General features: G+C 35.8%; 2 protein-coding genes across 8 annotated transcripts in view; one reads left to right on the top strand and one right to left on the bottom strand.

Annotated features, from left to right (window-relative positions):
- The window catches only part of LOC139963618 (uncharacterized), a 343329-nt gene that overhangs the window by 127263 nt on the left and 194367 nt on the right, over positions 1-21699 (bottom strand). For 2 of the 3 annotated variants that reach the window (XM_071964574.1, XM_071964576.1), the window contains exon 12: positions 18843-21653. The exons of the other annotated variant lie outside the window; for it this stretch is intronic. The gene's annotated coding sequence lies outside the window, so the exon portion shown is untranslated. Of the gene's footprint in view, positions 1-18842; positions 21654-21699 lie in introns of those variants that run through there. 3 annotated transcript variants of the gene reach the window in all.
- Positions 1-21699, top strand: part of LOC139963637 (uncharacterized) — a 664171-nt gene that overhangs the window by 593081 nt on the left and 49391 nt on the right. The window lies entirely within an intron of this gene.

The raw sequence follows: 21699 nt of genomic DNA, 5'->3' as shown, positions 1-21699 counted from the left end.
GATCTAACAACAATTGTAGCAAATGGGTTGATTTTGTGGGTTCGTTGCTTTCAACATTTTCAGATTGTGGTACCATTTACGATTTGTGCAAACATTTTAAGGGGATAAATATCATTTGAAGGTGGGCGCTAGAACCCAGTCTTGCAATTACTTGCTGACGAAGTTTCCAAACGTACTGAAAATTTGCTTTGCCTTTACGACTAATACTCGCTGTGTGATAAACAATTTTTCAACGGTTCACGATTTATGTTTGCCTGCAACTAAGGACGTCGCTTGGTTTTTTTCAACGCAGACGAATATCTAGCTCTCTTGGTATAAAAAATTTAAAAAATCATATTAGTTAAACAAACAACAATTTAACAGATTAAACAAAAATAAACTTAAGGTAAATTATCCAAATGCAAAATCTGAGAGTAACATATTGTCGCTAGTAATGCTAGTGAGCATTTGTTTGTGTAATGCGTGATGTTATTTGATAAACGTAATGGAACTGTACTTAATAGTTACTTTCATTATGAGGTTAATCTGAACGCTGCCCTTCTTGTTTCACATATTGTTTAGGTACTCTCGATAAGGAAGTAATTTAGCTACGTAAGTGCTGTCTGAGCGCGATTTCAAAGAAAAGGCGGAAATTTAAGGTCAATCGATATAAAGGTTACATTCGTAGTCATATACAGATTGTGCGCTTGTATCCAACCAATTCACTTTTATTTTGCAGCGACTAAATATTACATTATTCTCTGCGTATATAATAAACCGCGTGGATAATAGCATTATTACTATTCTCGGATGGAGTATGGCGTGGTTACCGGAAGTGTTAAACACGGAAAGTGACATTCTTGTGGGGGTATGACGTGCTTACCGAGAGTGACAACTAGTATTGCTCGATACAGGTGGCAGCTGCCAACAGTGAAATTAAGACCTTTACCGGTTTCGAACTTCTTGCCTTAGAAGCGTAGCTTTACCTACCATCCAGGCGGTTTATTGAACCTGGTATCCAGTACTCATTACTTCTCTGACGGTTGGTTCCAACATGTTATGGCCAACGGATAACAATTATCAGATTGAGTTATTATATCTATATGGCAATTGAATGGATGCTAACAACCCTTTTGTTTTATTTCTCTGTTTCACCAATTATGAACAAAACACTACTTTTACTGAAATATTGTAAGTCAAGCAGCGTCCACAGTCCATCCTATTTGCATATCGCAGTTATATTAATCGCAAGTAGAACGGTCTGAAACACATTTGCAATTCCAGGAATGCATATATACGATTAAGGAAATAAAATTGGTTCACTTTTGGTTTGCAATACTATAGATGCACTCCACGACAGTGCTAAACCTTTTAACTGAATCTTTGTATTTGCAAACAGTACTAGTGTGGCAGGCGCTGGCTATTGTCTTTTTCCTTTCCTAAATGGTTTGAATAATAATGACAAAACTACTAATACAAACATATAATGGTAAATTCCAGTAACATATTTAAATACACGTTCCAACTTTCATACGTGACCAACGGTGTAGTTTTTCTCTTTTCATGGACGGCAAACCCTCCACATCTAATATCAATAAACAAGTAGTCATATTTATTTAATCAGCTGAATGTATCTATTGTATACTTTCTTTAATTGATATCGCGTGACTACTTAACCTATCTACTACCTTCCTATACCCCCACCAATGACAAAACTATTTGAATACCTTCCACCATTTAATAATTGTTTCTATCTTTAACATTCTAAATTGTTGTAACTATTTCACACCTCCCTTACCCCCCCCCCTTGCCCCCCCCCCTTAAAAAATGTATAATATTAACAGGCAAGTTGTCATAGTTAAGTAATAACATAGTCATATCAATGGCTCTCTTCAATTGTCATTGAATGAACTACTTTACCGTACAACTCCTTCCTGATACCACCCCCCCCCCTCTTTTATAAGAGTTTATATATTTGACATCACTTTTTTGAATTTCCTTCTAAAACAACCGTCCCGACAACAGGTTTTTATTTTGACATTACATTCCCCAACAAATTTATAGGCAATTACAAGAAAAATACACTTAACTGAAGAAAATAAACATCACCCTTAGTTATGTCAATGAAATGCAACGATATAATATGACTCCAACAAGGCAAACATTACTATCATGTCTATTTGGATGTTAACAAATCAGTAAGTCATTGCGTAAATCGTGTACAAAAATGTGGTTTTATTCGTAAAACGTCTGCTTAATTTTGTTCATTGATTGATCGTTAAAATCGCGAAATTATTTAGAATGCTTTGGATAACGACTATTTGGTGCAAAAAACACGTACCGTTTTAGTTTAGTATCACAGTAGCACTTTTGAGGAAACATTTTATTCTTCGACGCTATTGAATTGCGCCGTTCTTAAATTAAGCGTTAAACTCCACATAAGCCTTAACATTTCGCCTTCTAAACAGTCAACGCGACACTGTTGTTACAAGAAAAGAAAAAGAAAAAAAAATTAAAATTCAAAATAAGATTTAATCAAAGAAACCCCAAACATCGTGATTTTGTAGGAATTTATGAGCTAAACAATAGTCTTGTTGAGTGTGAAAATAATTATGAAAATATTATGAACAATTAACCAAGATGATTTTCGCTGTTCTAAATAATTAAATGAAAGAAACATAAATTGTTATTTCTTGGCTAAAATAGTTGTTAAACAGAGATGCACGTTAACCGATTGTCAAGGTGACCTTCAGTGGTACATTTCTTTGATAATTTCAATGGGAAACCAAGAGATGTACGAGGACATGTACTGTAGCTGAACAGGTGTTTAATCACGTAACGCATGAAAATGTGATTGACATGAATAGAAATTAAACTAGGAAGAATGCTGACACAGTGCATCGCCGTGTGTTTAAGAAAAGGACGTCGCTAAGGGGGGGGGGGGGGCGGTATCTCACCCCCAAACTTGGTAAAACTGACGATAGTTGGAAAATTGGAGTGCGAAAGTCGGAATTTCTGACTGTCGCACTCTAATTTACCTAGGCCTATATTCATGTGATTGTGAGTGACCAATAACTTAAAACTTACAGAAGGGCAATTTAGCATGAAAAATTTAAAATGTGGGACACTTCCTCCTTTACCTACTTTCCATCTCGTGTATTCATTAACTCGAAATAACAATGGTAATTAAGATATAGGCATTTATGATTAATTATATCCTCCAGATATGATACGTTGTTCGTGTTTGGGGATTAGTTAAGATGAAATGTATTAATCTCCATTATTATAATGTTTGCCATAACAGCATTTAAGAAGAAATTCGCTCAATCAAATCGGCTGACAGCCAGCCATGGGCTTTGAAAGGCTTAAAAAAATTAAGTGAGCATTTTAAGTACATGAAGCCACCCATGCTAGATCAAGTGTACGTACAGTATATTTAAGATTAATTTGAGAGGGTTGTCAAGAAAAATGCCTTTTGGTCTAACATAAGATTTTTATGACATGATATATTCCATATCTTTCAAAAAAAAATGTGCTACCAGGAAACATTAGTTACTTTGGGCTATAGTCCGGTCAGTAATGTTACCAAAAAAAAAACAAAGAAAATAAAGACATTCCAGGGTTAATTTTGCCAAATATCTCTAACTAGTGTTATAATGACATATGCATATTTTAATCGTGGGTAATATTTTAAAACAAGTATTCTATCGGTTTCTAGCAACCGTTTAACATTCTATAGTACTTTTGCATTACAAAAATTTTTAAGTGTAATCTTTAAAGTGTATCAAACACCTTATTTTGAATTACAAAAAAAAAACGAGTTTGTAAATTTGATTGTTTGTAAAAAATGTAAACTTTTGTAATTTTGATGTATTTCTCTGTTTTATTAATATACTACTAACTACTATTAATTGAATTAGTTGACTTGTCTAATTGGAATTAATGTCAATGGCGTAATTACGAGAGACACACACGGCCCTCTCCAATCACAAAGTCTGCATTTACCCAAACCCCGCCATATAGTTATGGCAAGTATCAACAATATTTCATATTTGGCATGCACGTCTATAGTCAGTCGGATATAGTCACATCATGTACACGTTAACTGGTGAAGACGTGGATTTGTTTGAATTCCCGTTATGATGGTATATCATTGTTGAACTAAACAAGAAAATTCATATAACAATCTGATCGATGTTCTCCGCGAGGTTTAATAAGATATCAACATTGTTATTACAATTGTTAGAACATATCTAAAATGTTCAATGAATTTTACAACATTACAACCAGCATAGTCCCTTTCTGTTATATGATCAACAGCTGAGTATGACTATAGAGAAGCAACATTCTGGTGAAACTTTCACTCAATTCCGATGGATGTACCGAACAGTTGTAATGTTATTGCTGCACACTAACAACTGATTGCTTTGTTTTTCCTATATTCCAGTCTATTGTTTTGACCTTGAAAGTGACATGTGACTAGGGTACCTAACGGGGTTGCAAGTGCATACAAGGTCAATGTCCGTGGTGCATTTAAATTGTGAATGACACACATCTTAGAGCAGAAAAGTAAATGCAAATATCTAAGAAATACAAAACATCATCAGCACGTGTGCAACAATGACATCACACCTGTTTGCTTCAAGTTCACTTTAACTATGAAATGTGACAATTTTAATTTTCAAATCACTCTTATTTTCTTCTTGTTTTTTCTTTGAGAAGGAGGAGGGGGGGGGGGGTTCCAGAAGCAAGTACCAGCACAAGACATATAAAATGTAGATTAAAAAGGAGGGGCGTACAATCTTTCCTTGTCGACGTAACATCTCGCCTAGACTTGTCACTTATTTTTGCCGTCTCATATGTTTTCCTCACACATTCGAACCAACTCTCGATATCTCTTAGTACGCATATAGAGATTGAAAAGTGCAGCTCGTGAAATGACGGGACATGAATATTCATATGCCACGCAAGTAACACATGTCTCTGGCAATTACGATAAATATATGAACGTACGCAAGCTAATGTTAATGATTTTTGACGGAACGTCTCAAAATAATATGTATCACCTTTTTCTTTGGAAGCGAGGTTGAGTTGATGATTGATATCAAGGTACGTGTGCAATATCTGGAAATAGTTGAAATGGGGAAATCCCCTTCCAAGCTTATTACTAGACATATTCACATAACGTTGAGTCAATTCATTTGTACCTCGTCTAGATATCTTTGAGATCAAGTGACCGAATTAAAGGTGCCAAAAAACCCATTCCCGTCTAAGGTCACATGTACTTTTTTTCATTTTCATTTTAATCATTTCCATTTGAACTATATCACATTTCTGTCAACAATGTTGATGGATGATAATTAATTAAATTTCCTGACTTAGCAAAGGCGACATATACGGTAGTATTACTTCATATTTAATTATAAATGCACCTGTGGTTCTTGTTTCAGTTCTCCCCTTTCTTCAAGACAATTATATATATATATATATATATATATATATATATATATATATATATATATATATATATATATATATATATATATATATATATATATATATATATATATATATATATGTGTGTGTTATATATCATTTTTGGTAATTATTGATATATATATATATATATATATATATATATATATATATATGTGTGTGTGTGTTATATATCATTTTTGGTAATTATCCGCACATGTTATTATTAGATTGTTATTACAATGGTACAATAAGTCATTCATTTAAAATGTATGCAAATTTATTATAATACTTAACGTTGAAAGTTAGTATTCTGTGAATAAAAAATACTCTACGGGTGAAGGCAACGTGAGAATAATAATACGTCATAACCACTGTAGTGCACTTTTTCCAAATATTGTTACCGAACACATTTTAAGATATCCGTACACTTATATGAATTTTAATCGTACTCAGTATTTGCTACGATTGTGTGTAGACCAACAATCCTGAAGGAGTATCCTAATTTCTGTGTGTGCTGTCGCAATGCAACCTCCTCAATGTCTGGGAACTTTAGATGAAGATTTCAAAGAAACACAAAACAAAACATTATCTTAAAGTATCCAACAATTCCACGTCACCTGTTTGTTTCAAGTTCATTTTGGTATGACAGGTGGCAACTTCCACTGTCCAGTTTTCAAAAACTGGAGAAGATATTTGTATGTAATTTACACCAGAAAAGTTATTGTTCTCTATCAAATTGTATCTGTTAGCCTGGACTACCGATTTTGTTTTAAACATTCGGGAAACAGATCAGGGGAATGCTTCACGAGACACACATTCTTGGCTGACCACGCCATGAAATAACGAAATGACACGCCAAATGTGTTAGAAAAACTAACATGTATTTTCCAACAAATATTCCTCACCGCAACCAAACCCCGCTAGCCGACCCTGAAATATTATACATGTGGCAAAGAGTAGGGTTATTTAACGCTTTGTCCGTCTTGGTAAGATGCATGATGATTTTGGTTCATGAATAAGGTTTCAAACAATTCCGACTGACAACTTCACTTATTCATAAGTAAAAGTATGTTGACGTAACATTTGGTGAGCTAAAATTACAATCCAAACTATGCCCAAATATAGTCGTCTGCTATGAAAATTTTGCAAATGTAAACGTTATGTTGGGAATAATGTCAGTGCATAATAATAGCAAACCTCAAACAACGCTACGCAGAAATGTACGGCTGGGGAAGCCCCAGCAATGTTCTAAGAATTAAATGACCACCCCTGCTATTCTGAGCCCTTATACCGAGCTGGAATGTGGTTAATTTGTATGCATCATTAGTTTTGTTTAACCCTGATTGTTGTTAACAATTTCATTTCCATGTGGAGTGCAAGTCCCCTGATCTTTCCTTGCCCCCTACAGGTGCTCATAAATAAGAGCAATATGTCAATAATCATATAAAAAAACAAGATTTGTTACAACGACCACCTCTAGTGTCGAAGGCGTGAAATGAAGTATAACTTTATACTAGTGTAACTCTATTGGTAGTAAACGTAAGAGCTCAAGATAATTATAACTTCAGCAAATAATATGTTGTTAATTTGGTTACCTATACTGTATACAACAATCTTATCGATAGCTATATGCTTGGTAAATGAGTGTAGTATGTGATAAGAACTTACACAATTTTGGAGCAGATAAAAACTCATTTAAGGTTAGCAGAGTTGTTGTGTAGTTATTTCTATTTAGCTTATGCATGGTAAATTATTATTGTAACGGGAAAATTTAGTAAAAACAGTCCGTTAAATAACAGCAAGAAAAGGTCATTCATATGAAAACATTGATATTCATGCCGTGATTCAAACTATTATTCTGGCTTCTCGGGTAATGCTCTTGGCGTGATCAATTCTACCGAGAAAGAGAACATTACTTCAGTAATCCGACTTTTGATGATACTTTTATCGCATCCTGATTAGAATATAAATATGTCTCTCATCAACAATGTTAACACACATCTTTGTATGTTACTCAAAATATAAGGCTAATATTAGTCCACAACTTCTATAAGAAATAGAACACTTCCTAAATTTACTGACAAACTTGCCAAAATACCCCCCCCCCCCCAAAAAAAAATAATAATAATAATAATAAATATATATCCCAGCGAGATTTCACTTGTCAATTTCCTACCAAGGAGCAATGTATTGCCAAGGAATAACCTCCTGCTTAAGCATGGAGGGTATATCACGCTGTTAGTGTAATACACATATGATATCATTTCAATACAAGTAACCCCATGTCATATTTTCTTTTTATCCAATCTATTTTGGAATATTAGCTTGCTAAATTTTGGGCCAATACAACATATCTTTAAATACCACACTAATATGCTTGAAGTTGATTTGTCAAATGTTTTGGAAGTTTATTCAGCAGCGATATATATAACGGACAATACACAATAGACTCATAGGCAGTGTGATTACAATTCTAGTAACTGACTGCATTTATAGTTTTTATAGATAACTGTTGTGGCACCTGTAGATTTTTGTCAAATTGTATTTGCTTCAAATAAGGTTAGGTTGTACTGTTTACGCGACCTGCCACGCTAGGGCTACAACGCAACTGTCAAAAGGCGCTTAACTCAGAAACGATAACCTCAGTGCAAACTACAAACATACTACATAAATTGGAACAAACTTCAAAACAAATTTAGGATTAGGAATGTTTTAAATCATGATATACTCATGTCAGGTTCGAACTTTTTAACGGTGTTATTTTATAAACCGCTGCATATGCCAGTTAGCCCGGCTCTGCTCTGCACTTTTCTTGTCTGAGTCAATTTTGTATAAAACAAGTTTACGAGCATGTTTGCTTGAGTTTGCTGTATATCTTTAGAAGACTTGGTGTGTTGGTTGATAGGGAGCATGTCAGATCAGTGTGTCAATGAGCAGTACCTTTTTAGTGTAAGAGTGCTAAATTTGGGACCAATGCAGCAGACCGTTAACCTCCAGCATTCATTACCTCAAACCCCATCGCTGGCTTCATCAGTCTATGAGTGTACTCATTAGACACTAACGTTGATTTGCGAAATCACAGATGACGCCATTGACATCTTTCCTCGAGTTCCTCGGAATCGTTCCTTTTTTTATCCGGAGTTTAGAGGGTACGAGAGCCTTACGTGTTTTTTTTTTATTTATTTTTTTATTTCAAAGTACAGGTACGAGTGAATATTCCTAGACATTTCAGATAATGTAACTGATCCGGCTTGGTCGCAATATGAACTTAAAGCTAATGACTAGTCTGTACTGAGCGACACACACTTCTATCGTTTTGTGGTAAATATTTAACAATGATATTCACTACAAAGAATAAACAAGGGGGCAATCCGGGGAGTTGCATATCTCATTGCCAGCACACTGAAGTATACTGAAACTTCTACGCAATTAACCAATGTTGACAAACGTATTGTATAAGCTTGTTAACGCCTTTATAATGTACTTACGGTACCCTAACAGTGTATATGTATGGTGCGCTAGAACCTGCATAATTCTTTGGTTATTGGACAAGTCTGTGCCAAGTTAGGACGCGCGGTGTATTTCAAGCTTTTATGTGCCTTGGTGAAGTACTAACACGTCACGTAATTACATGCACAGTAGAGAAGATTGCTTCTTAAATATGAGCTTTCATTTCACATATGCAACAATATAGTATTTTGGAATAAAGGATATCAAATGGTATGGTAATTTTTGTTTACCCGACTAAACAATACAGTTAATGATGTTCTCCAAATTTCAAAGTACACTAAAAACATATTAGCAATTGGATCACCACGGAATTAAATGTTATTTTGAATATTTTAATTTGAGTTCAAATATAAAAAAAAAATTATATAAGTAATATCCTTAAATTTTAAAATGGACAAAACACTATTAAATTAATGCATGGATGCAAATACTATACAGTACCTGTACAGTCTACTAATACAGTAACCAACTATTATAGTTAGCCACTTAAGATTTAAACCAAACAAGGTTAGAAGGCATTACTTTTAGTTGCTGAAATTATTAAAGAGAATAATAAACAATGGCATACTCATGCATTACTGACACTTAAATGTAATTTTCCAATACATTTCGAAAACAAAAAAAGGAAAGGCAGTATCAGCGGTAGCCTATATGTTTGTTTCCCTTTCGATCGAAATTTCAGTAAAGGCGATTGAAATTTACCCTCTATCCTTTAAGACATAAACCAGCTACTGCAGGCCTAGTTTGCCAATATTTGAGTGTAACGTTGTTGTTAACTAAGTGTGGGTTGTGCTATACTGGTCTTTGAGAAGTAACTTGTTTGTTCGTGTTTAACCTAGTACCGTTTATTCCAGTTTATTAATATTAACAAAGAATTTCATTGGAATGTGTACTCACATGAGATGACGAGGGGTCAACGGGACAATACTTTGAAATCTAATATCTGTTGATCTCCAAGAACTCTCAAGAAGTCAGGAAGGTAAAATTTCGTACGAACTTACCATTAGAAAGTAACTATCGTTATGCTATATAGTCTAAAGTTTATCCCGGTATAAAACCAAACTGATCCTCTCAACAAATGTAATCCTCCACAAGGAATCATCTTCTCAGCCCATGAAAAGATGCAGGTCTCTGAAAACTATATTGATCCTTAATTCATGGTAGCATATAGCCTACATCCATCTGGAAAATCGAAATCAACGCGAAAGAATCATAAGGTAAAATCCTGGAATATTAATCCAACGACGGTAATTTGCACAAACATTTCCATGGATGTAGATCACACCATCTTAAGCCTTTGCACTGTCCTTTTTTGTGTGTAGCCTATGTGTTTGAGGAAAATATTTCACTAAACGGTTACACGTACTATCAACCGCAGTCCCTGTACGTTCAATTGCTTACGTTGGATTTGATGCACGAGAAACAAGCCTATTCAATACTGTAGGACTAGATACAGAACATCGGTGCCTGGAATGTTCACAAAGCCACCTGAGGTTTTCTTTTCATTCATTTCATCTTAGTATAAAGAATGGGATTTAACGCGTATTGTTATGCTAACCATACCGGACGTTTCCTCGCATGCCAAGAGTATTCCTGAATCACGTGTGTGACCCACCGCTCAATATAACAACTAAATTATGTATTCCAGTTTTATTCTGTCGGAAAACTTGGATTATCCCTCGATACCGGTCTTGTTTTTACCGGTAACTAAAAATGAAGCTTACCGGCAATACAATTAGATTATCGGGTTATAAATCAGACCGATAATTCGGTTAATAATCAAAATTTATCATTGTCTATGAAGTTTTTTCGACCGATAATGCAGGTTTATCGTTCAAAATGCTGGATTAAGGACCGATTAACCTGGATAATTGTTTGTATTCATATACGTCAAAGTAACCATAACAAGCAATATCTCGATCTTCGTCCTGTTTTAAAATTTTAAATTCTGAAAATAAACACAAGTTTGTCCTTGTACTCCTGGCATAACTATATATCATTCAATATAACGTATCATACAGTTAGTCTGTAAATATAGTTGTATTCACAAATTATAAACCGAACCAACTCGGTTATAAAAACGAGCAAAACCTCCCGCCCCCTTCCGATGAATGGAAAAAGCTTTAACGGTAGTAAGCTGTACATTACTCTGGTTCCACCTTTGTTTGTGTTGATGATTATATCTATATTATTATGTTCTTTGAATATTCATTATTGTAAACATCAACAACTAACTTATGTCAGGGCGGCCCTTCCAATCTCAAATAAACATGTATGATCCAAATAATCCTCCAACCTCACTCTGACAATCCTGACCGTACTCCACAGTCTTCATCTTACGATAACTTTGTTATAATAAGAAGATAGTTGTGTCCTTCTCCCGTGAGATGCAAACTTTATTGTTTTTAGAGGGCGCTCGTACGGTTTATTCACAGAGAATTTAGAACTGTGCAGCGATCACGGCTGATATTGTTATGACTAGTGCAGAGAAATGGTTAACATTGAATGCAACATGTTTATAAGTGTATTTTAGATTGAATGCTAGTCTGTAACGTTGGACTCTCACGTTTTAGGCCAATTAGAATTTTATTTGTATATTTATAACAAATATTTAGGTTGATTTTGAGTAAATCTGTCATTTGCTTCAGGAATAACGTAGTTAAGTTGTTCGCTAAAATTGTAACGATTAATTCAAACTAACAGTTAATTAAAGTTTGGATGTTTTCTAGTTCATCTTTGGTTCTTCAAAGGATTAATTAAAAAGAAAAACATCTGTGTGACGACAGGTTGCAAGCTTTATTTACTTTATTGATAACTCTCATTAACAGACATAAAACAAGCTGCCTTAATTTGATTAATTGCAATCTAATTTTGAATACTCTGAAGGTTTTGGTAACATTCTTGATAAGTCGAAATATGGCTGCTTTAATGTTAACAACAGAGGAAAATTTCTTTTCATCAGACATGTGTAAAGTAACGTTTGCTTCAGAGTAAGTTCAGGTTAACTAAAACATCATTAAACGATCATGTAATAATATATGCAGATAGAAGGCTTGTAAATGAAGAAGAAAAATATAACACTGAATTTGTGTGTTAGATAACACAAATGTATTTTATCGTGTATTATTGGTCCAAACAGTTTATTTTTCTAATCGTCAGTTTTACGGCCACATTCACATGTTTAGATATATTGATAATATTATAACAGAAGTTAACATTACATGTCTTGTAGGAGATGGAAGTTACACATTTACACACAAAAATGCAACCTAAATTATCGTTAAATGTCAAATTATTTTCATCCGTACGCTGACCAAACATGATCAGGTTTTACCGTCGTTCCGGTCACATTAGCCTTCCACACAAATCCCGCTCCCTGCTTCACTCTCACAATGGATCGACTGTCGTTTTACGTAATATATTCATCTTGGAAAACAATGACTTCCGGTAAAATAGACGAAAAAATTACTTGTGTAAAAGTAAGTTGGCCTGACGTTTCGATCCTAGCAGGATCTTCTTCAGAGGCTAAATGACAAGTTACAGTAACAGAGGGGACAAAAACACGCACAGAATACAGACAGGTTAAAGAGCACGGTGAACACAATGAGATGGATGAAAGGGGATTATAAGTAGAAAGCAACAGGAGAAGAGGAGAGGAAGGAGATAAACTGTGGAGGGACAAAGAGAGGATTAAAGGCACAGGGTAAGGAATAAACTGGAGAGGGACAAAGACAGAAAGGTGTGAAGAAAAATGGAGGGGAAGAGAGCTGTGAGAGGGAGAGTGAAAGGGTGGGGGGAGGGAGAAAGGGGAGAAGGAGTAGGGAACAGAGGAAAGTTAGTCATGTCCTTCCTGAATGTTCAGCCCATGAGGTTGAATGGTACGAAGGCGTTGCATCCAGAGCCTCTCTCTGCTGATACGTACTAGGTCAGGACGGCTACCTAAGGATTCAATCCCCTGTAGGGACATGTCGTTAATGGTATGGTTGGGAAGGTTAAAATGTTCTCCAACTGGGGTCTCAGTCTTCATGGTGTTGACTGTGGATCTGTGACCATAGAATCGCTTCTTGAGGGTGGTTTTGGTTTCGCCAACATACTGGATGCCGCAAACTCTACAAGAGATCAGATAGATGACATTGGTGGTAGTGCAAGTGATGTGACCCTTAGTCTTGTGTGTGAGTTGCATGCTGTGGCTGGTGATGGAATTGGATTCAACAATGTGGTGGCTGCAGACGATGCATCTCGAAGTACGATCACATTTGAAGGTACCATGCTGAATGGGTGTGGGGTTAGAAGTTAGAGGTGGAACAGCAGCACGTACAAGAAGGTCTCGTAGGTTGCGTGGTCGTCTGTAGGCGATGATGGGTTTTTCAGGGACGGCTCGTTGGAGTCTATCTGAAGTGAGGAGAATGTTGTGGTTGTTAGAGGTGATTTTCTGAAGGGGAGGAAGATTTGGGTGGAAAGTAACAACGAGGGGCAGCTTGTTGTCGCAAACTCGTCCCTTTCTGTCCTTCACTGCCAAAGTAGATGATCTGGAAAGGGAGCGGACTCTCTGAATGGCTTCACGCACCCTTCTGGCACTATGGCCCCTGGCAATAAGGTGTGAAAAAATTACTTCATTTATATTTGACTTTGGCAAGGCAATGTTTATGGTAACATATTGAACCACATGTGACCTCAGTACAACCTAAATAATGTAACTTATCCACGCCAACCTACCTCCCCCCCCCCCCCTCCAGTCTTGCCATTATATGTGTGGTGATGAATATCTTACGCACCACAATTCGATCATGTCGTCATATATGCTAGTGTGTCCAGATTTCCAGCCATCCACACCCGACTTCCCTTTCCTATTTTGAACTTTGATGTGTGTTCTGTTTTATTACTATCAGTAAGTTGAATAATTAAACACGTAAAGCAAGGAACAATCATTACCCCATCACTGAATTTTGTATCAATCTGATAATATCGCTTGCTTAGGATGAATTGTCACAATCTGTCAGCTGGCGGTATACCATAAACCGCGGTGTTAACGAGACGATATATCTCTTTATTGCAGACAGGCGCGTAGCCAGGAATTTGCGAAGGGAGGGGCGAAAATGTAGAAAAATTTTCAGAGCCGTAAATACGGCATTGCATACTATCTAAGCGTAGCGCCACCATGGTTGGCGCGAAGCGTACAATAAAAATTTTGGCTGAAAATGCCTCCCAGATCGCTGGAAATGGCACTTCCCAGGCCTTGTAAGTTGCATCTTAGCATTTTCTCTTTTGAAATTACTAGCGATATCATAAAAACATTAAAAAAAAAATTAAAAAATAGGCTCAAGGGGGGGGGGGCGGCTGCCCCCTTCGCCCCCCCCCCCTTGGCTACGCGCCTGATTGCAGACCACAAAATAACACCATGAAGGATGAAATAATCCATTACTATTACTGCCAGACATCAATGCAGGGAGTTGTTCCATAACAACTCCCTGATCAATGTAGGTCAATGTTTACGACCTTTAGACACTGAGTCAAAGCAGGGAGTTGTTTCATAACAACTCCCTGGTCAAAGAGAGTGTAAACAAGAAAGGATTGAAATCTATGTTGAAAACAAGTCTACGAAGCAAACCTTCAAATTCACGACATAAAATTATAAATAAAATAGAATCGGATATCGTCATCGATGTATTAATAAACATTCTCAGCAAATTTACATTTTCGTTTGCGTTTTAGGTAAAAGTTTGAGCAAAACCCTACAGACGGTCGTGACAAAGTGTTACCTAACAAAGACCTCCAAAATATGTTAGCATATATTTATAAGCATTATGACGTTGTTAATCCATAGAAACAGACATACGTGGTATCCAATGCAGTTGAGGACGAACGGGGAAGGGAAAGGACATTGTACGGGAGAAATGATTTCAGTAAGAATATATAGTGGCCAGGGGTATCGGTATAATTCATGTACCAGTTTATTAACTCATCTTTAAATTATGAAATGAAATTCAATGAGGAATTTCATTTCGACTTAAGGTTAACATAATGTATGGAATCCACAATGAACATTCCCACCCCCCTAATCCCTCCCTTACAGGTACACAAACGCCAAATGTCAACATAATGGATGTTGACAAGGAGATATCATCGTATGGGGATGAGTGATGATTGAAATCGATGAGTGAAGTTCTATTCCTTCAAGAATAAAACAAGGACAATTTAAAACAGTTTAAAATCCTGCCTGGAGATGATTCAGATATTGCCCAAAATACGCTATAATATCAGATAATGGTCACCGTGTGCTACATTGAGCAATATAATTTACGATCATTTTATGATACGCTCTTGAATATTTGGTAATAAGTTGGAAGTTTATAATCTTTCAAAAAGCACTTGTTTCTAGAAAATGTTGGGATGAACTTGAAGAGAAAGTTTAAATTTAAGGCTCACCTAGCGATATCAGCACTTTTATTAGGACGAGAATTTCTTAATCTCAACCGCAACTATACCTGCCTCAACTGCTTTGCCGGGGAGTTACTGTGTAGCCATAACCTTCTGTGTGACCTTGATGCAGGACAGGAAAAGAGTCAGAGGCTGAAATAACAAGTTAGTACATAGACAACACACTGGCGGATCCAGGGCCTTTGTTTGGGAGGGGCCAAAGTGGCGTTACAGTGATATGGGGGAGGGGTTTAAGGAGAGGGGGTGGAAAATTTTCTATTGCTGAATGCCCTCAGATCAGCGGCGTAACGATGAGTCTGGGTGCCCCTGGGTCCAGGGAAGGAAGGGCCCCCCTGGCTGCTGCTGAGAATCAACCGATGTGCGCAGAGCGCACATCGGTTTTTTGGTCCGCCTTGTCTGTCATACTGGGAACATGAAAAAATGTGTTGCAAAGCTAGAATACATTAAGAGATTGAAAGGACAATAAGACCAAATGACCAATGTCCAATTAACATCAACATGTATATTTCCACCCGTGGCGTAACTCCTGTGGACAAATGGTATCCAAGTTCCCGAGAACTTGGAAAGGCTAGAGCTTGAATTTACTGAGCCTGGCCTTCTTGTCAGCAAACATATCGATTAGTCCATCTATATCAAGTGACCATGCCTCCTCGCTCTCGATGGAAAGGATAGCCAGCGAATCCAGCCGATCTTGAGAAATGGTTGAACGTAGGTAAGTCTTGATTAGCTTCAACTTGGAGAATGATCTTTCTGCGGTCGCCACTGTGACTGGAAGTGTAATAAATAGGACCACAGCCGATAACAGCTTTGAGTAGGTACTAAGGTCACACAGAAAAATATGTCCATTGTCTCGTTTACAGTTTCTTTTCCAACGAAAACTTGCCGTTTCAAAAAGAAAAAAGAAAAAAAGGGTACCCCTCTTCTAAGTTCTGTACATCAGTGCAGCGGGGGCCCCTTTGGTCGGGGGCCCCTGGGTTTGCCCCGTCCGAGCCCATAGGCGTTACGCCGCTGCCTCAGATGCAATTTGGTGCGAAAAAAGTGTACAATGGTGATGTTAATTTACTTCTAAAAAAATGTTTCCCAGGTGTAATTTTCTAAAATATTTATAAAACAAAGTTGGGATCATCTTTCTCAAAAATTTTTATTTTTCATAGGTTATAAATTTCTTACAACCAGCCTGTAACTGCAAAATGGTGATAAACTGTAAATCCCCATGCTCATACATTTAATTTTAAACCAAAAAACGTAAAGGTTTAGACTAGTCTACCACTGCTATTCCTCTCGATTTTTTTAATTTCCAATCATATGATTCAGCGGATGTTCGGAAACACTTTTTGGCTCACCTTTGGGGGGGGGGGGGCATGGCCCCCGTTGGCCCCCCCCTTGGATCCGCCAGTGAGACAACATGTTACACAGAGATAACACTGTTGACAATATTTCTCTGATTAGTTTTCTTTTATTGCTTCCATTGACATTACAATATCAATGCATATCAATATTTTCATTGTAAGATTCTACGATATGAACTTATGATATAGTAAAAGATAAATGGGATGAATATGTTGTAATTGTATCATAATGAGAGACCAGGATCGCCTCAAAGAGAACAAATGTGTTTGGTTGCAAAAATATATATTTGTACAAGCATACAGAAAGATGGAAGATACCAAGAACAATTACAATACAAAGGAAAAATCATTTCCTTGGAAATATGTGATATTATAAACAGATACCGCAATGCAGTGATTCCATCTATATTTATCTGTTAGTCGGTGTTTGTATAGTTATGTAAATATATTCAGTTTTGCGGGACAGGGCTTGGGTTATATTGGTAAACTTTATGGTTTCATAACATCGAATTGCGTTAAAGCAAATACGACAAAAACTGAATTACAATGAAGAGATCATGAATATTCATTAATCATCAACCAGCACCATTACTAAGAAGAAGCAAAATAACGATAAGAATGAAAGATATGTATGGAGAGCCGATCATGGCATTTAAGGTTAATATTAAATATTCAGAACATTAACTTCGTTACTATCATGTTAAAATCTTACTATAATACGTCAAAGTCATGTGTTCCTATTGTCTTCAAAGAAACGTCATTAGAGATCATAATAATGGAACAAATAACTGGATTAAAAAACAAAACATGTCATTGTTATTAATTAATGTATAAGACAATGTTTTAGTTTGATTTTGAGTAACACAATCAATGGTATAACGGTAGACAGCCAGTCATAGTTATGATAACATTCAACAATATTCTTCTAATATTCACTGTATTACGAGTGAGTAATATCAAAGATTAATTCATAATATAGAAATAGGAGGAACGAAAGAAATCAACTAAACATTGAAAGAAAGTAAAATTAATAAATGATCGAAATAGAATGCAATATAATAATTGATGACTAAAAATGACAATAACTAGAGTAAGTATTAGATGCATGTGAATAAAATAAAACCAGTAGAATCATTTATAAAGTGCATTAACATAACAATGAAAGAATAAAATAAAGAGTATATACTACACAGAGCCGATCTTTGTATTTAATGATTACTTGATATATACAAAATATTATCAGCTATACTATGACAACATTATTTAATGCTTTAACAATAACTGTTTAACGTTCTGCTTATATACCTTATTAAAGAAGACTGTTAATGAAGCAAGTAATGAAGACAAATGTAAAATGTCAAAACTTATTCAAATCTACAATTCTTGTATCTTAACAAATATGCACGAAAACGGTATCTCCAAAATTAAAATAATTTTTTGTCAAATGCGTAAGTGACCTAATGTGACTTGCTCATCCATAGCTTACCTATCACATAATTTTACAATGGCCGATAGCTTACCTATCACATAATATTCAAATGATCGATAGTTTACCAATAACATCATATTAAAATGACCGATAGCTTACCTACCATATCATATTCAAATGATTGATAGTTTACCTATCACATAATATTAATATGATTGATAGCTTACCTATCACATAATATTTAATGATCGATAGCTTACCTATCACATAATATTTAATGATCGATAGCTTACCTATCACATAATATTTAATTATCGATAGCTTACAGCTATCACATAATATTAAATGATCGATAGCTTACATTAAATGATTGATAGCTTACCTATCACATAATATTAAATATAATCGATAGCTTACCTATCACATAATATTAAAATGATCGATACCGGTAACTTACCTTTCACATAATATTAAATGATCGATAGTTTACCTATCACATAATATTAAAATGATCAATAGCTTGCCTATCACATAATATAAAAAATGATCGACAGCTTACCTATCACATAATATTAAATGATCGATAGCTTACCTATCACATAATATTAAAATGATCGATAGCTTACCTATCACATAATATTAAAATGATCGATACCGGTAGGTTACCTATCACGTAATAGTAAAATGATTGTTAGGTTTGATTCTCCTTTAGTCTCACAAACAAGTAGAAACTTTAAAAGATGCAGTAAATTAAACACTTTAAGGAAATAATAAAATGAAAAGTGAAACACAGAGAGCATACCATTGTATTTAATGTTTACTAAATGTACAGAGCATTATCAGCATAAATTATCATATTCAATCTTGTTAAATTATGTAAATGAAGGCGATAAAATATTAACAAGAGCCCAACGATCACAATGGTTCCTTGGTAAGTGGAATATTAAAGTGTTGTGTGCCATCACTCATTAACATAATATTTATACATGTACCAGCTACAGTACTAACCAACAACTGTTTACCAAGTTTGGCTACAACCCGACTTACGGTTGCGCTCTTATGGCAATGGAGAGAAAATGTGGGCTCAGATGGTCCAAAAATATTGGGCCCCAAAATTCGGGCCCAAAGAAGTTGCCTCAAAATTCATTTTAGTTGGAAATAAAATCTGGTCCCACCAGCTCAAAAATGGGTGCGGAATTTTTGGGGGCCCAGATATTAACCAGCAACTGAATACCTAGTTTGGCTACAATCCGACAATAATACAACTACATAGCATGTATGTCAAATATCCATCTCTCCGTTGTTGAGTTATCGCGGACTCAAGCAAGTGCCACAGACGCACACGTACACGCGCGCCATCACCGCCAGGTTGGTGGCTACAGGTTCATGAAGCCTTCGACTCTTGTTAGATTTAAGACATTACGTAACCGATACGTCACAGTTTAAATCCAAATGTAGTGAAAGGAGGAATACAGAAACCACAGTAAAGTTGAATCACGCACTCCTAGTTACCGAGTGTATGTGGATACAATATTTACAGATTATAACCAAAGCATTACAAACATGTCTGCTTAAGAAAAAGTTAGAAATATTAACAGAATTATAGGCGTAAATGTATGGTTCTGGGTAGTAAAAGTGGTTGTCGGGAAAGGGTGGGGGGTTGGCAGGGAGGTGGAGATATGGGTCTGGAATTTGGATGAATCGTATCATTATATACAATTGGACCAATGAAGGATGTTATACCCTGCACACGAGGAGTGTATGGAGGCTGAGAGCAGGTCAATAGCAATACCTGACCAGGGACACACGAGTAGGTGAACAAACCTTTCTCTTCATTTACGCAAGTAACGACGACTTTGTTACATATTAGGAAAAAATAAAATTAGAAAAAATACTGCATAATACCATTTAATTCCCATTCTACAGATTAGCGTTCTGGTGGTGGTGCAAATGACTATAATAATATCTACTTGGTCACCGATGTGGTGGGTACGTCATCTAACACCCGCCCCCCCCCCGCCCCTCCATATATACACACAGATAGTAAGATAGGGATTGTGCTCTCTTTCTTCCCTCCCTCAATAGTTGACATCCAAGAGATAAATAGTCTCCTATACTGATGACGTAGTGGGTGATGGATGACGTCATTATTAGTTTATTTGGCTCGCAGCAAATTTGAATTTGGCTTGAAGAGTAAACGAATTTAGAGTAAGAAAAGAAAGTATATGTGGACAGTAATGTAACTAATAAAACGTAAGAAATGACTTGTTGTACACTTAACAATAAAATACTAAGTAGCGTGTATGCCATCATGTAATGTATCCAATCTTTGTTTGGAGTCCTGTGTAGTAGCTGGAGTTATAAACAGTTTACAAACCTAATCTCTTGATAGGATGGAGAAGGAATCCACTAGACACCCCACCCCCTTCTCCGAATATAAAGAAACCCCTAGCAATAAACATAAATTATGTACGCTGCCTGTGGTTAACCTCGTCTGAAAGGTGAGTAATATCGTGGACGAGATTCTCATAATTACTCATTCTTTCTAACATGTTCTTCTGTCATCATTTTGCTTTAAATTTCATTGAGCTAAATTCAAGAGACACAATCAGTCAATTTTTTAACTGCTTCTTCAACTTAGTAATCAGTGGCGTCACCATATTATTTCAGTAGTTGGAGAATATGAGGGCACTGTCTCTCAATATGAGATAGATCGTGGACAGTGAACTCATTACAATCTTTAGCAGCATATACATAAGATTCAGAAATGGTCAAATGATAACAGTTATCTCCCCATTACCCACCTCTCTAGTCCCTGAAGGACATCAACGTGACTACCAAAACCTAAAAGATTACATTTGAACACTTGATTTTGTTGATTTATTCAAACGTGTAAATCACATTATTAACATGATTATTTAGGCCTGTACTAAGGGGCTGACATCATCATCAATTTAGCATTAAAGGAGTATTCCAGACATTTATCGTACCAACCCAGAAAAGTTGAAGAAACATTAACAACACTCCTTTTTTATTTAAAGAATGAAATTCCGAATAAAGTAATCCTTTAAAACAAAATGTAAATTGAACAGTTATCTTTCACATTTTACTTCTTTATTGTACATGGAATGATTAAAATCCCTCTATCTCTATATCTATTCTATCTCTCTACAAGATCCATTCACAATGAATGTAAAAGTTACAGTCTTCACCAAGTCACCATTCCATTGTCTTGAGAATATATGCATTTGATGACGTCACAATCATACTAGACTAGTTGCATGTGTATTATACTGGAGCACTATAAGGTGCTGCTTGTAGTATTTGGGAGATATTAACATTTTACAATCTAAATCTTTATTAGATCCTTAATCACTGAAATTACTGCCATCAATTTGAGGATTGAGTGAATGACGTCACAGTCCTGTTGATGATTGGCATCGCCAGATGTACATGCATCTTGCATTGAGCTGTAAGATAGAGATACAATGAGATATATTATGTAACATTGTTATC

This window comes from Apostichopus japonicus, chromosome 22 (assembly GCF_037975245.1).
Source record: "Apostichopus japonicus isolate 1M-3 chromosome 22, ASM3797524v1, whole genome shotgun sequence".
Taxonomy (NCBI): Eukaryota; Metazoa; Echinodermata; class Holothuroidea; order Aspidochirotida; family Stichopodidae; genus Apostichopus; species Apostichopus japonicus.
Note: the sequence above shows the minus strand (reverse complement) of the source record. Positions and strands in the feature narration are given on the sequence as shown.